This window comes from Trichechus manatus, unplaced genomic scaffold, assembly GCF_000243295.1.
Source record: "Trichechus manatus latirostris isolate Lorelei unplaced genomic scaffold, TriManLat1.0 scaffold00145, whole genome shotgun sequence".
Lineage (NCBI taxonomy): Eukaryota > Metazoa > Chordata > Mammalia > Sirenia > Trichechidae > Trichechus > Trichechus manatus.
Window position 1 is genome coordinate 6,918,543 of NW_004444081.1, and position 17,679 is coordinate 6,936,221.

Consider the following 17,679-nt stretch of genomic DNA (forward strand, 5'->3'; position numbering starts at 1 on the left):
TGTTACTGTTACATGAGAAACTATCTGTTCTGTAAGCCTTCACCTGAAGTACAATAAAATATTAAAAAAAAAATGGGAATACCAGTTTTATCCAGCAGTAGAGATTAAATAAGATAATATATATAAAAGAATATTAGGTATTTGATAAATGGTGGTTCCCTTCCCTTTCCCCCAGAGAAAGATGCCTGACAACCACTTTTTTTCAATAACTCATGATGTAAAGAAATTTTTATTTAACCAGGACCCCAAATACTCTAGTTAAAACCTCCTGTTTCTCTGACTCTGCCATCAGCAAACACTGTATTCTAGGCAAATGATCACCACCTGCTGCTACCTGGTAAGAAGCAGTAAGCACTCCTGCACCCCTCGTCACCTACCACACCCTCGTCCACCCAGTGAGTGGCAGACAGCACTCTCACACACCCAGTCACCCACCACACACCCACATTCACTGCCCCAGCCACCTGGCGAGTGGCAGAGAGCACTCCCATACCCCAGTCGCCTGTCACATCCCTGCCCACCACCCTACCCACCCAGCAAGTGGCAGAGAGCACTTTCATGCCACCAGTTGCCCACCATACCCCCCCCCAGCCCACTGCCTACCCACAACAGCCCCCCACCTGCTGCCCTATCCACCCAGCAAGCAACGGTAAGTGCTGCTGTGGCCCTGGCCACCTGCCACACCCCCTGCTTGCCACCTGCCCACCTGGCGAGTGGCAGTAAGTGCCCCTACAATGCCGAACACCTACCACACCACCTTCCCACTGCCCTGCTCACCCGGCAAGCAGCAGAGGGCACTCACATTCCCAGTCACCTGTGACACCCCCCTGCCCACCACCCCGCACACCCAGCAAGCGCCATCATGTGATCCTGTCCCACTGGACCAACAATAGGCTGTGACATGTGCCTGCGCAGCTCACCCTCAGCCACCTACGTGCCTGATGAACAGAGACGCGTGATAGGCCTGCCTGCCTCTGCCCCATCCACGCAGCAACAATGGAGTGATCATGGGAGCATGCCTGCTCTGTCCACCCTGCTACATCAAAACAAAACAAAAAATCAGGACAAAACAAACAAACATGCAATCAATCAATAAACATAAATAAATAAAATAACCCCTAATGCCTTGGAGACAGCAGCCAATAACAAATCATTTGAAAAAACAAGATAAGATGGCTCAAAAAATTGAGTAAAATAAAGAGAAAGAAAACCTTCCCTGGAAAGAAGCAATAATAGAATTACCTGAGAAGGAATTCAAAAGACTTATATTTAGTATCCTCAAAGAGATCTGAAAACACAGACAAAACCCTGGAAGAATTCAGAAAGTAATACAAGAATAAAATGACAGACTAAGTAGACATTTAGAAACAATACAAAAACAACAACTAGAAATTCAGAAGATTAACAATAAAATATCAGAAATAGATAACTCAAAGGAAGGACACAGAAGTAGGATTGAATTAATAGAAGAATCAGCAAAATAGAGGACAAATACCCTGATGCTAATTTGTTTGAGGAACAATCAGAAAAAAGAATAGAGAAAAACGAAGAAATCCTAAGAGTTATGTGGGACACTAAAGAGGAATAATTTACACAAAATAGGAATTCCAGAAGAGGAAAAAAAGAAAAGTACAAAGAGAATTTTTTTTTAAATCATAAGGGGTTTTATTTTATTTTATTTTTTAAATTATTTTTAGGTGAAAGCTTACAGCACAAATTAGTTTCTCATTCAAAAATTTAGACACAAATTATTTTGTGACATTGGTGGCAATCCTCGCAATGTGTCAGCACTCTCCCCCTTTCCCTTTACATACCAGGTTCCCTGTTTCTGTTCATCCAGTTTTCCTGTCTCTTCCTGTCATCTCATCTTTGCTTCTGGGTAGGTGTTGCCCATTAGGTCTCCTATATTTGATTGCACTAAGAAGCATGTTCCTAATGTGTGTTGTTTGTTTTATAAGCCTGTCTAATCTTTGGCTGAAAGGCGGACTCCAGGAGTGACTTCAGTTCTGAGTTAGTATGGAGTCCAGGGGCCATAATTTCAGGGATCCCTCCAGTCTCTGTCAGACCAGTAAGTCTGGTCTTTTTTTGTGAATTTGAATTTTATTCTACGTTTTTCTCCTGCTCTGTCTGGGACCCTCTGTTGTAATCCCAGTCAGAGCAGTCGGTGGTGGAAGCCAGGCACCATCTATTTCTTCTGGGCTCAGGCTGGTGGAGGCTGTGGTTCATGTGGTCTATTAGCCCTTTGGAGCGATATTTTTCTTGCATCTTAATTTTCTTCATTCTCCTTTGCTATGGAAGTGATGGGACCAATGGCTGCTCGCAAGCTTTTAAGACCCCAGATGCTACTAACCAAAGTAGGATGTAGAACATTTTCTTTATGAACTACGTGATGCCAATTGACCTAGATGTCCTCCGAGATCATGGTCCCCAGCCCTCAGCTCCAGGAACTCAGTCCTTCAAGGTGTTTGGATGCGTCTAGGGAGCTTCTATGGCTTTGCCTTGGTCAAATTGTGCTGACTGTCCTTATATTGTGTGTTGTCTTTCCTCTCACCAAAGTTAACACTTGTCTAGTGATTTCCCCTCCCCGGCCCTCTCCTCTCTCATAAACATCAAAGATTTTTTGTTTTCCTTTCTTTCTTTCTTTTTTTGATGGCAGAAATATTTATTCATTCATCAAATATTTACTGAGAATCTATTATGTGGCAAGTCCACAGTCCCCTGTGCTTACTTCTGTCATTGCATATGATACATTTTATTAACATCAGGTTGGCTCCCCTCTTATACTCTATGTTTGTCTAGGTGAGGAGCTAAGTCCCATCTTTGCATCTCAAGGTTCTAGGGCAAAGTGCAGGGAAAGACAAAGATTTTCTTTTTTCCATGCTGAATCCATGTCTTTTATAATGGACAGTATATTTCTGGTTTTGATTTTGTTTTTAATTGTGCTTTAGTTGAAGGTTTACAGAGAAAATTAGTTTCTCATTAAATAATTAATTCACATATTGTTTTGTGACATTGATTGCCAACTCCATGACATGTCAACAGTCTCCCCTTCTCGACTCTTACTTCCTCATTTCCATTCGTCCAGCTTTCCTATCCTTTTCTGCCTTCTTGTTTTGCTTTTCCGTTGGTGTGCCAATTTAGTCTCATATACATGGTTGAACTACATGTGTTATTGTTTGTTTTATAGGCCTGTCTAATTTTCGGCTGAAGAGTGAACTTCAAGAGTGACATCAGTACTGAGTTAAAAGGGTGTCTGTGGGCCATACTTTTGGGATTTCTCCAGTCTCTGTCAGACCAGTAAGTCTGGTCTTTTTTTGTGAGTTTGAACTTTGTTCTACATTTTTTTCCAGCTCTGTCCAGGACCCCTCTATTGTGATCCCTGTCAGAGCAGTCAGTGGTGATAGCCGGACACCATCTAGTTCTGCTGGACTCAGTCTGGTGGAGGTTGTGGTGCTTGTGGTCCATTAGTCCTTTGGACTAATCTTTTGCTTATGTCTTTGGTTTTCTTCATTCTCCCTTGCTCCAGATGGAGTGGGACCAGTAGATGTATCTTAGATGGCTGCTCCCAAGCTTTTAAGACCCCAGATACTACTCACCAAAGTAGAATGTAGAACATTTTCCTTATAAACTATGTTATGCCAATTGAGCTAGATATCTGCCAGGACAATGGTCCCCAGCCCTCAGCCCAGTAATTTGGTCCCTATGAGAGTCTGGATGTGTCTATAAAGCTTCTATGACTTCACCTTGGTCAAGTTGTGATGGCTTCCCCAGTATTGTGTACTGTCTTACCCTTCATCAAACTTACCATTTATCTATTACCTAGTTAGTGTTTTTCTCTCCCCATCCCTCCCCTCCCTCATAACCATCAAAGATTGTTTCTATGTGTAAACATTTTCATGAGTTTGTATAATAATGGTCTCATACAGTATTTGTCCTTTTGTGATTGACTTATTTCACCAAGCATAATGCCCTCCAGATTCATTTATGTTGTGACGTTTCACAGATTCATCAGTGTTCTTTATCATTGTGTAGTTTTCCATTGTGTGTATATATCATAGTTTATCCATTCATCTATCGATGGGTACTTAGGTTGTTTCCATCTTTTTGCTATTGTGAATAATGCTGTAATGAACATGGGTGTGCACATGTCTATTTGTGTGATGGCTCTTATTTCTCTAGGATATTAGGATATATTCCTAGGAGTGGGATTTTTGGAAGGTATGGTATTTCTATTTCTAGCTTTTGAAGGAAGATTTTTTTTTTTCTTTCTGTGTGTCAATCTTTTCTTGAGTTGTTATAATAGTGGTCTCATACAATATTTGTCCTTTTGTGTATGACTTATTTCACTCAGCATAATGCTCTCCAGATTTGTTCATGGTGTGAGATGTTTTGCTGATTCATCATTGTTCTTTAACATTGCATAGTATTCCATTGTGTGTATATGCCATAATTTGTTTATCCATTCATCTGTTGATGGGCACTTAGGTCACAGAGAATTTTTGAAGACATATTGGCTGAAAACTTCCCAAATATCATGAAAGATAAGAAGATTACCATCCAAGAAGCTCAACAAACTCCACACAGGATAGACTGCCCCCCCCCCAAAAAATCACCAAGACATACCATAATAAAACTTTCTAAAACAAGAGACAAAGAAAGAATTCTGAAAGCAGCTTATGAAAAAGAAAATATCACTTACAAAGGGGCACTCATAAGACTAAGTGCTGATTTCTCATCAGAAACCATGCAGGCAAGAAGGCAACGGGATGACATATATAAAATCCTGAAGGAAAAGAACTGCCAACCAAGAATCATATATCCAGCAAAATTGTCTTTCAGAAATGATGACAAAACTAAGACATTCTCAGATAAGCAGAAACTAAGGGAATTTGTAAAAACCAGACCAGAATTACAAGAAATATTAAAAAGAGTTCTTTGGATAATAACCAATGACATTAGACAACAACCTGAGATAAAGACACTCGACAACAACACCTAAATACCAACCCAGATAAAGACTTCACAAAAGCAAAATAAAGCTAAAAAACTGACTACAGGGATCCAGTTAAGCTGTAAACAATGACAACTTCAAAACAAAAAGGAGGGATAAAAGATGTAGTTATAGAATTTCTATATGGGGAGGAAGTCAAGGCTATTTCAAGACATAATAGACTGTTTAATTTTAAGAATTCTTGAAGACATTGACTGGAAAAATTCTCAAATATCATGAAAGACAAGAAGGTTACAATCCAAGAAGAAGATTAAGGTAAACTTTAGAGTAACCACAAAGAAAAGTAATAAATCTACCCATAAAAATAAAGAAGACAACCAAAAAGACTCCATAAACACAAAAACAACAAAATTGAGAAGAAAAGAAAATCCATATTCAAATAGAACTCAGCACAGAAAATTAAGAGGAACAAAGAAACCACTAACACCACAAAATAAAATAAAATAAAATAACAAAATGACAGCAATAAATCCATACCTTTCATTAATCATACTGAATGTAAATGGATTAAATGCACCTGTCAAGAGACAGAGAGTGGCAGAATGGATTAAAAAAAAATGACCCAACAATATGTTGCCTACAAGAGACATACCTTAGACACAAAGACATAAACTAGTTAAAAATCAAAGGGTGGTAAAAAATTATATCAACAAACAGTATCCAAAAGAGAGCAAGAATAGCAATAATAATTTTGGATAAAATAGACTTTAAGTCAAAATCTATTATAAGTGACAAAGAAGGGCATTATATAATGATTAAAGGGGCAATTCACCAAGAAGACATAACAATAATAAATATTTATGCACCCAATGTCAGAGCTCCAAAATACATAAAACAAACCCTAACAGAATTGAAAAGAGAAATAGACAGTTGTACAATAATAGTAGGAAACTTTAACACACCACTTTTGACAATGGACAGAACAACTTGAAAGAAACTCAATAAAGATACGGAAGATCTAAATAACACAACCAACCAACTTGACCTCGTAGGCATATTCAGAACACACCACCCAACAGAAACACAGTACATGTTCTACTCCAATGCACATGGATCATTCTCTAGAATAGACCATGTTTCAGACCACAAAGCTAGCCATAATAAATTAAAAAACATCAACATAATGCAAAGCATCTTCTCTGACCATAACACTATAAAACTAGAAATCGATAACAGAAAGAGCAAGGAAAAAATTAAATACATGGACTGACTATCGCCTTACCTAAAAATCTACTGAGTATTAAGAGAAATTAAAATGAAATTTAAAAATTCTTAGGATTAAATGAGAATGAAGACATAACATATCGAAACCTCTAGAACAAAGGAAGAGCAGTACTCAGAGGAAAATTTATAGCAATAAATGCGCAAAGAAAAAAGAAAAGATCCAAAATCAGTAACTTAACCCAATAACTTGAACAAATAGAGAAGGAACAGCAACAGAAGTCCACAGTCACCGGAAAAAAGGAAATAATAAAGATCAGAACAGAAATAAATGATATAGAAAAACAATAGAAAGAATCAACAAAACTAAGTTGGTTCTTTGAGAGGGTCAGTACAATTGACAAACCACTGGCCAAATTGACAAAGGAAAAAAAAAATGAGAAGACACAAATAACCAAAATAAGAAACAAGATGGGTGACATTACAAAACAACCAACTGAGAAAAAGAGGATTATTACAAATATAATGAAAAATTGTACTCTAACAAATTTGAAAACCTAGAAGAAATGAACAAATTTCAAGAAAAACACTATCTACCTAAACTAAAACAAACAGAGGTAGAAAACCTAAATAAACCCATAAGAAAAGAAGAAATTGAAGACATCATAAAAAAAACTCCCAACAACAACAAAAAAAGCCCCAGCCCAGATGGCTTCACTGAAGACTTCTACCAAACTTTCAGAGAAGAGTTGACACGAATTCTACTCAAACTATTCCAGAATGTGTAAAAGGAAGGAATAGTCCCTAACTCATTCTATGAAGCCAGCATAACCCTGATACCAAAGCCCAACAAAAATACCACACACACAAAGAAGATTATACATCAATATCCCTCATGAATATAGACACAAAAATTCTCAACAAAATTCTAGCCAACAGAATACAACAGCACATCCAAAAAAGAATACATCTCCATCAGGTGGGATCATATCAGGGATGCAAGGGTGGTTCAATATTAGAAAATCAATCAATGTAATTCACCAAGTATATAAAACAAAGGAGAATAATCACATGATCATCTCAATTGATACAGAAAAGGCAATTGATAAAATCCAATACTCTTTCCTGATTAAAAAAATTCAGCAAAATAGGAACAGAAGGGAAATTCCTGAACATGATTAAGGGCATGTATACAAAACCAACAGCCAATGTTATTCTTAGCAGAGAAAGATTGAAAGCATTCCCCTTGAGAACGGGAATGAGACAAGGATGCCCATCATCACCACTCTTATTCAATATTGTACTGGAAGTCCTAGACGTAGAATAAGGCAAGAAAGGGAAATAAAGGTCATCCAAATTGAAATGTGCAATGCCTGGAGTTAGAAAATCAAACGAGAAGAATACACTCGGCATTTCTCAAGCTGAAAGAACTGAAGAAAAAATTCAAGGCTTGAGCAGCAATACTGAAGAATTCTATGGTCAAAATATTGAATGACACAGGAAACATCAAAAGAAGATGGAAGGAATACACAGAGTCACTGTACTAAAAAGAATTGGTTGACATTCAACCATTTCAGGAGGTAGCATATGATCAAGTACCGATGGTACTGAAGGAAGAAGTCCAAGCTGCATTGAAGGCATTGGTGAAAAACAAGGCTCCAGGAACTGATGGAATACTAATTGAGATGTTTCAACAAATGGATGCAGTGCTGGAGGTGCTCACTTGCTTATGCCAATATCTATGCCAAGAATTCGGAAGACAGATACCTGGCCAAACAACTGGAAGAGAGATCCATATTTGTGCCCATTCCAAAGACAGATGATCCAACAGAATATGGAAATTATTGAACAATATCATTAATGTCACACACAAGTAAAATTTTGCTGAAGATCAGTCAAAAACAGTTGCAGCAGTACATCGACAGGGAATTGCCAGAAATTCAAGCTGGATTCAGAAGAGAACGTGGAACGAAGGATATCACTGCTGATGTCAGACCGATCTTGACTGTAAGCAGAGAATACCAAAAAGACATTTACTTGTGTTTTGTTGACTATACTAAGGCATTTAACTGTGTGGATCATAACAAATTATGGATAACATTATGAAGATTTGGAATTTCAAAACACTTAATTGTGCTCATGAGGAACCTGTACACAGACCACGAGGCGGTCGTTCAAACAGAACAAGAGGATACTGTGGGGTTTAAAATCAGGAAAGGTGTGAGTCAGGGCTGTAGCCTTTCACCATAATAATTCAATCTGTATGCTGAGCAAATAATCTGAGAAGCTGGACAATATGAAGAAGAATGTGGCATCAGCACTGAAGGAAGACTCATTATCAACCTGCAATATGCAGATGACAAAACCATGCTTGCTGAAAGCAAAGAGGATTTGAAGCATTTAGTGATGAAGATCAAAGAGTATAGTCTTCAGTATGGATTACACCTTAACATAAAGAAAACAAAAATCCTCACAACTGGACCAATAAGCAACATCATGATAAATGGAGGAAAGGTTGAAGTTGTCAACAATTTCATTTTACTTCGATCCACAATCAATGCCCATGGAAGCAGCAGTCAAGAAATCAAATACGTATTGCATTGGGCAAATCTGCTGCAAAAGACCTCTTGAAAGTGTTAAAAAGCAAAGATGTCACTTTGAGGACTCTAATCCATGAGAATGGATTAGAAAACTTAACATTGTGAAAATGTCAACACTACCAAAAGTGATCTACAGATATAATGCAATCCAGATCCAGATCCCAACAACATTCTTTAATAAAATGGAAAAACTAACTCCAATTTTATATGGAAAAGAAAGAGGCCCCGAATAGCTAAAGCATTATTGAATAAGAAGAACAAAGTGGGAGGCCTCACATTTCCTGATCTCAAATCTTACTACTGTATTTTTATGCAAATAACGTGTCCCTTCTGCATTTGTTTGCTGGCTGCGCCCTCCCCCTTGGAGGCACCTTCACAAGCACTGCCATGCCAATCCTCTTCCACATGTTGCTGTAAAAAAATCAGCATAGCTCGCTTATGAATAAATACCTTGAGAGGGAGGGCATGGCTGGCAAACAAATGCAGAAGGGGTGTGTTCTTTGTGTAAAAATAAGGTATACAGTCATGTAGTCAAAACAGCTGCTACTGGTACAATGACAGACGCATAGACCAATGGAACAGAATTGAGAATCTAGAAGTAAATCCATCCAGCTACAGACAGCTAATCTTTAGCAAAGTGTCGAAATCCATGCAATGGGGAAGAGATAGTCTCTTTAACAAATGGTGCTGGGAAAACTGGATATCCATTTGCAGAAAAATGAAACAGGATCCATACCTCACACTATACACAAAAACTAACTCAAAATGGATCAAAGGCCTAAATGTTAAACCTAAAATTCTAAATTTCCTGCAAGATAACATAGGGACAAAGCTAGGGGTCCTAATTTATGGAATATATACACTATCAAACATAACTAAAAATGCACAAACAACAGAAGATAAACTAGATAACTTGGGCCTCCTAAAAATAAAATATTTATGCTCATCAAAAGACTTTACCAAAAGAGCAAAAAGAGAACCTACAGACGGGGAAAAAATTTTGACAACATATTTGACAAGGATATAATCTTTAAAATATACAAAAAGCTTCAACACCTCAACAACAAAAAGACAAACAATCTGCCTTAGTTATCTAGTGCTGCTATAACAGAAATACCACAAGTGGATGGCTTTAGGAGCCCTGGTGGGACAATGGTTAAGCGTTCAGCTCCTAACCGAAAGGTCGGTGGTTCAAATGCACCAGCCTCTCGAGGGAAAAAGATGTGGCAGTCTGCTTCCATAAAGATTACAGCCTAGGAAACCCTATGGGGGCAGTTCTACTCTGTCCTATAGGGTCGCTATGAGTTGGAATTCACTCGACAGCAATAGGTTTGGTTTGGTTTGGGTGGCTTTAACAGAAATTTATTTTCTCAGAATTTGGGAGGCTAGAAGTCCAAATTCAGGGTGCCAGCTTTGGGGGAAGGCTTTCTGTCTGTGTTGGCTCTGGAGGAAGGTCCTTGACTCTTTAGCTTGTGCCTCCTGGTTCCTTGGAGATCTCCATGTGTCTTGGCATCTATCTTACCCCAGCTCTACTTCCTTAATCTGCTCCTTTTATATTTTGTAAGAGATTGACTCAAAACACACCCTACACTAATCCTGTCTCATTAACATAACAAAGACAACTCATTCCCGAATGGGATTATAACCACAGGTATAGAGGTTAGGATTTACAACACATATTTTGGGGTGGGGGAGGCACAATTCAATCGATAACACAATCCAATCCAAAAACGAGCAAAGGATATGAACAGACACTTCACCAAAGAAGACATTCAGGCGGCTAACAAATACATGAAGAGATGCTCATGATCACTAGCCATTAGAGAGATGCAAATCAAAACCACGATGAGATATCGTCTCACCCTGATATTACTGACACTAAAAAACAAACAAACAGAAAATAACAAATATTGGCAAGGTTGTGGGGAGATTGGAACTCTTATACACTGCCGGTAGGATTGTAAAATGGTACAACCACTATGGAAAATGGGATGATTCTTCCTCAAAAAGCTAGAAATAGAAATACCATCTGATCCAACAATCCTACTTCTAGCTATATATCCTAGAGAAAAAAGAACAGTGACATGAATAGACATATGCACACCCATGTTCATTGCAGCATTATTCACAATAGCAAAAAGATGGAAACAACCTAAGTATCCATCAATGAATGAATGGATAAACAAAATGTGGTACATACACACAATGGAATACTACTCAACAATAAAGAATAATGATGAGTCCGCAAAACATCTTAATAACATGGATGAATCTGAAGGACATTATGCTGACTGATATAAGTCAATGACAAAAGGACAAATATTGTATGATACCACTTTTATAAAAAGTCAAGAATAGTTTTACACACAGAAAGCAACGTTCCTTAATGGTTACCAGGGATGGGAGGAGGAGGGAGGGAGAATTACTTACTAGATAGCAGACACACGTTAATCTTGGTGAAGGGAAAAGCAATACACAATATAGGGGAAGTCAGCACAACATGACACTGAGAGGTACGCAATAATAAAGGACAGCTACAGTAAATGCTATAACAAATATAATTCTGCAACAGCAGTAATAACAACCAAAAATTTGTGAGTGGTTACATAGGTAGATATGTATGCTATATATGTGGGAGGGTGTTTGGGTGTACATATGCATGCATATATAGGTATAGTTGTGGGCTTTTGTATATACGTATTTGTATGGGCTATATATATATTCATATATATAATAGAGCACATAGAGGGCACAGTTATGGAAACTTTTTAGATATAGCCAAACACATCATGGGACTGAGTTACTGGGCTTGCAGGCTAAGGACTATGGTCTTGGGGAACATCCAGGTCAATTGGCATAACATAGTTCAAATGTTCTATATCCTAGTTTGGTGAGTAGCATCTCGGGTCTTAAAAGCTTGTGAGTGGCCATCTAAGATACAACTGTTAGTCTCTTCCCATCTGGAACACAGGAAAGTGAACGAAACCAAAGACTCAAGGAAGCAATTAGTCCACAGGACTAATGGACTACGCAAACCACAGCCTCCTCTAGCCTGAGACCAGAAGAACTAGATGGCGCCTGTCTACCACTACCAACCTCTTTGACCAGGGACACAATTGAAGGTCCTGGTTAGAATGTGAGAAAAATGTAGAACAGAACTCAAATTCATAAAAAAGGCCAGACTTACTGGACTGATAGAGACTAGAGAAACCCTGAGACTATCGCCCGAAGACACCCTTTTAACCTGAACTGAAGCCACTTCTGGAGGTCACATTTCAGCCAAATAATAGGTTGGCAAATAAAACAAACAATAACAACCAAGAGGAATGTGCATCTTAGAGCAATCAACTATATGAGACCAAACGAGCATCAGTTACCCAAAAGCAAAGATGAGAAGGCAAGGAGGGGGACAGAAACTGGAGGGATGGAAAGGGGACGGCAGGTGGAAATGGGGAGGGTACTGACACTTTGCAGGGATAGCAACCAATGTCATGCAACAGTTTGTGTGTGAGCTGTTGAATGGAAAACTAATTTGCTGTGTAAACTTTCACCTAAAACACAATAAAATGTTCAAAAAAACAAAACAAAACAAACTTCACCCAGTGTTCCAAAGAGCCAGTACCAATCAATCCAGTTAGTTCAGAGGCGGAGTCTGCTTACTGTCCAGGCGTCACATTTGAAACCTCATCTGTAAATCTCATCCTAGCGTGAATTAAGAACCTGAGATAGGGCAGCAGATAGCTGAGGGTGGAGGTTGAAAACTATGTCAAGTCCACATTTTTGCCCGAGTCACACTCTGGCCTCAAATTCACACCTAGTCACTATGAGTCACTCTGGATGAAAACTTGTGGCTGGGGATTCATCCATCTCCCAGCTAGGTGTTTTTAAGCAAATTTGCCCAGATGATAAATGAGTTAACACTAAAATTTAAAACCCCCTGTCCAGTGGTGGCACCAAGGGGAAGCTTGGTGAGGCCTTCTCTGTTACTAAAAATCTCCATCAGACTTCCTCCATCACCCAGATCAACAGTCTAAGAAATCAGCACACTCACAGTGCCAACCAACCTCAAGACAGACCCTCCCATCCTTCGCAAGGAGACTGCACGCCCCAAACCCTGCCATCTGGGACTCACCACTGTCTCTGTCTTCTTTCTTAGCTAATAACAATTCTTTTCTCCCCCCTGAATGAAGGAACAACGACTCCTTTATCCTTTTCTTGTTCCTGATTTAAAGAATGTTTGTCAGTTTCCCTTTTTATCTTTATAAGTGAAAACCTATTTCTTACTTTGGCTTTTCAGATCTGCATTTTCCAAGCCATTGCAGTTTCGTAGGCTCCTCCTTGGTGATGTGGCCAGGCTTTCTCTTGCACCAGCATTTTCCCCTCAGGCTCAGTTCACCTCCTTACTATGGGCACCCCCTTGCCTTTCCTACCGTTAGCGTCAGTGTGCTTGGGCGGGTGGGGCAAGATATGGTGAGCATGACATGTAATTTCTGTGTGTCCTTATTGTGTTTCTTGGCAAATGGCTCCTCCCATCTAGCCTTTCTCTTTCATATTTCTTTTTCAGTGAAAATTTTTCCGCCTCAGCTCTTTCAGTAAGCCTGCTGGAAGCAGCTTGCTAAAAAATCCATTTTCTTTAGTTTACTGACTTTGCTCCTTCCTTGGAGCCTGAACTTTGCCTGTGTATGGTCACTTTTCCTGAAGTGACTGTGAACACTTAAAGAGAGCTCGAAAAACTTTTTTTTTTTGAGGAGCCAAATCATGAATGACACCCCATTTTGGGCCTCTGCCTCCATCTCATTTCTAAGGGACTCCTTGACCCAAAGTGAGCAGCTATAGGGGGGTTTTAGGGGTTGCAGGACCTCAATTCCACTCCATTCTGTGCCTTGCCAGCCTGGCCATCGGTTGAAAGAAGTGGCTTTCAAACTTTGCAGACTGTCATTCACAGGAGGACATATTATTTACATCTTAGCTCAGAACATATATTATATACGCATATAATTTTTTTTAAAGTTTCACAAAACTGCACTTATCCTTACAATGGGTAGTGCTAGTCTATCTCTTTCTTTCTGTTTCCAAACAGGCACCACCCATCAAATTGATTTTATGATACATGAATGTGTCACCGTCTGCAATTTTGAAAAACGCAGGTTTAAAGGAAGCTACACCAGCCTCCTGCTCTCGGTTTGGGAGTCTATCAAGCTCCCCTTTATTGTTTCTCTTTCAATTCACCCTCAAGGCTTTTCAGCAGCAGCTTCCTGAGCCTATGATGAGGTGTGTATCGATCCAAGGTCCTCTTTCTCCCTGCCTGTTTTTCTTGAGCAGGCAGCCCAGCTGCTTTCTAATCAGGGTGTGAATGCCCTCTCACTCCATCTCAGGTATACTAGTTGGAGCATAGACGTGGTCATAAATCAAAACCTCTAGGCCGCTGTCTCCCTGGCCCTGCAAATGTAAACGAGGCCTGGCGTTCAGGTCCCACCCTCCTTCCTCCTTTCTTTTTCTGAAATCCTGCTTGTCCCTGGAAAAGGATGGCTCGACTCCTCAACCCCAAAACATTGTTCTCAGTCAGGTCCTCTTAGTTCTGATCCCCACACCCTTATTTATTGGACTTAATAAACCATGTCTGTGACAAAACTGTGCTATTACTATTAGCTTTTCATCTCCCCTAAAAGCAGGTGACTCATAAAAAGCACTTGTAATCCACATCCTACATTTGAAACTGGATTATGTTGACCTTAGTTTACTGTTGCTTGTACTTGAGCATCAGCTGCCAAGGACAGAAACATTGTGTGTGTATGTGGGCGCGGAGGGCTGTCTGCCCTTAAGCACCCTCTTTTCTCAATCATAAAGCCACCAACTTCTCAAAAGCGTACTGACCAGGGTCTTCACGTGTGATTTCTCAGATTCACTGTCTAATTAGCAGAAGTTCAATCTTTACCACCCACGGTACTTAATGTTTTAAAATTTTAATTCTGAATTCTCTGATATCAAGCCCACAGCCTCAGAGTTGAGGTATATTTAAGGCATATCCTCAGTCCCCAGTATCTGTCCCATAAAACCCAAATCCACACAATCTAACGTCAACGCCATTTAGGGGAACCGCCTGATGAAGGCCCCCAGCTAGGCTTTCCCAGGCCAGGATCCTGGCAACTCGGCCTGCTGAGTTCCCCTGGGGCCTTTCTCCACACCTGACAGTTGAGGGCTCCTCTTGAGTCTCAGTTTAGTTTGTGTCAGTTGCTTGGAATACTGATTACAGATGGGAGAAAGCCTCCTTGGAATGCGGAGCCCTGAAGGCCCTCTGAGGAACAAAGAAAAATGACCTTGTGTAAAAAATGAGGGGCTGTGTGAGGAGGAAGGCCTTATAAGTCACCACCGTAAACAAGAATTCTCAGCTATTTACCCTTTCATGGTTGGACTTGTACGTTTGCCCCTAAACCTCATTTTATATAATATGGACTCTTAATAAATAAAATTGTCCATATTTTATTAATAATACCATAATATAACAATGTTAATTACAAATACAGTAATATCTTACTGTAATCTCTACAATGATACGATCATTAACGATGTTACATAATATTAATTATTATAAATATAATAATAAAATTCTTTAATATTGTTGAAATGGAAATGTAACTCAAATTCATATAAAATTTGAGATTCTGACTCTAGTTTTCTGAATTGCTGATTTTGAAAACCCAACAAGACCGCCCTGAGCCCCAAAATATTCACAGAGTCTGATGTCCTGGACTTTGGGATAGAGGCAGGGATTGCTTTCCCATATTGGTATTAATTTGTTATTACTCCCCAACCTAAGAAATTTGAGTCAGTCAGATGTTTATTAGGTTCTGTATTACTATTAGGGAGAAGATTGCCCTAGCATCTGCTCAGAACTCACTTCTTAGCCCTTGGAATAGCACTATTGCTGCTTTAAAATCACCCCAAAACATCCATTTTATTTGCTTCCTTTTTTGGGGGGGTCAAGAATTTGGACAGGACCCAACCGGGCAGCTTTTCCTTGTTTCATGTGGTGTCAGCTGGCGTGCCTTGATGGGCTAGAGGATCCACCTCTGAGAGGGCTCATCCACAAGGCAGATGGCTGGCAAGCTGGTGCTGGCTGTTGGCTGGGAGCTCAACAGAGATTGTTGTCCAATGGCCTTTCCAGTTTGGTGGTATTTGGGTAGTTGGATTTCTGTGGCAACTCAGGGCTCCCAGAAAGAGTGCCAAGGGCCAGGAAGGGGAAGACACCCTTAAGGCCTGGGCTCAAAAACTAGCACACTCTCACACCCACCGTACCCTGTTGGTCAAACAGTCACAAAGACAACCCAGAATTAAGGAGAGGGGAACATAAACTCTACATTTCTATGCAAGAAGTGTCACAGATCTGTGACTTTCTTAAATCCACCATAAGAAAAAATTTCTAGTTGCCAACATAGGCCTCAGAGATTATATACATCTTGGCCTCAGAAGGGCAAAGAGTTAGCATGAACAGAATATAGCCAGGACCCTGGTTTTGCTCCTGGGCTTGCTACTGGTATCCCAGTAAAATGATGAGCATATAACAGGTACTTGATATATACTTACTGCTGATTGTTGTAACTGCCACACTCCCTTATATACGGTGCTATTGAGGACAAATTCAGTCAGTCAGTCAGTGAGTCAGGGAATATCTATTAAGCATTTATACTGTGCTAGACATTGTGCTATGTAAAATGGTCAGCAAGATAAATTTAGCCATGGTCTCTGCCCTCATAGAATGATGGTCTCGTATATGAGACAGATATTTATCAAATGATCTTGTAAATAAATGTACAACTTCACGTGATAGAAGTGCCATAAAGGAGAGATGTGTGGTGTAATGAGAAGTGGAGGTCAGGGAAGATTTCCCTAAAGAAGTGATGACTGAGCTAAGGTCTGAAGGATGGGTGAAGAGGGGGAGGTATGAGAATGCAGTCAGTGGAAATAGGCTTCTGAAAGGCCCCTGGACAGAAGAGAACTTGGTGAGGATGAACAACCAAAAGAAGATCACTGTAATGGAAAGGAGTGAACCAGAGAAAGCCCAGTATAAGCTGAGGATAGAGAGGAGGAAGGGGCCAGAGACTGTAGGGCCTTGGAGAACATTGAGTTTGATCACTAAGGTGGACACCTTGTCCAGGCCTAGCATATTCCATCCATTCATCCAGCCATCTATCTGTTCATCCATCTACCCATCTGTCCACCACCATGCACTCATGCAGTCATCAAATGCTGCCTGATCACCTTCCATGTGCTAGAAATACAGGGGTGAACAAGACCAACCTAGTCTGCACCCTTACAGAGCTTACTCCTGCCCCTACCGGGTGTTCTTATCTTTACTACCGCCACCAAGCAATAAGGTCTCTCATGATCTCTCTAGTTCTATCATCCTAGGATAACATCCCACAAAGCTCACCCTTAATCTACTTCCACTCCCTAGTCATACTTATTTGAAAGTGCATATTTTGGTTACTAGGACTACTTAGTGTTAGAATGAGGATGATCCAACACAACTGCTATTGGAAAACCCTCAAGAACTACCAATGATGGTGCCATCCCTGACACTGCCTGGGCAGGTCTTGCCATGTCCTGGGTAGAGTCATAGGCTACTCCTTCCTCTTGGAAAGGGCATTTTCATCTCTGTAGCCTTGCTGGCTCTGAGAACACTATTTTTCCAAGAGTGGTCTCTGATGTTGTGGATGTCTAGTACAAGAGAATTGTTCAGCTAGTCAATTCAATTTAATTAAATTCAACTTATCTCAACTCAAGTCAGCTCTATTCAGTTCAGTTGGACTCAACTTAATTCATCCATCCATCCATCCATCCATCCATCCATCCATCCATCCATCCATCCATCCATCCATCCATCCATCCATCCATCCATCCATCCAT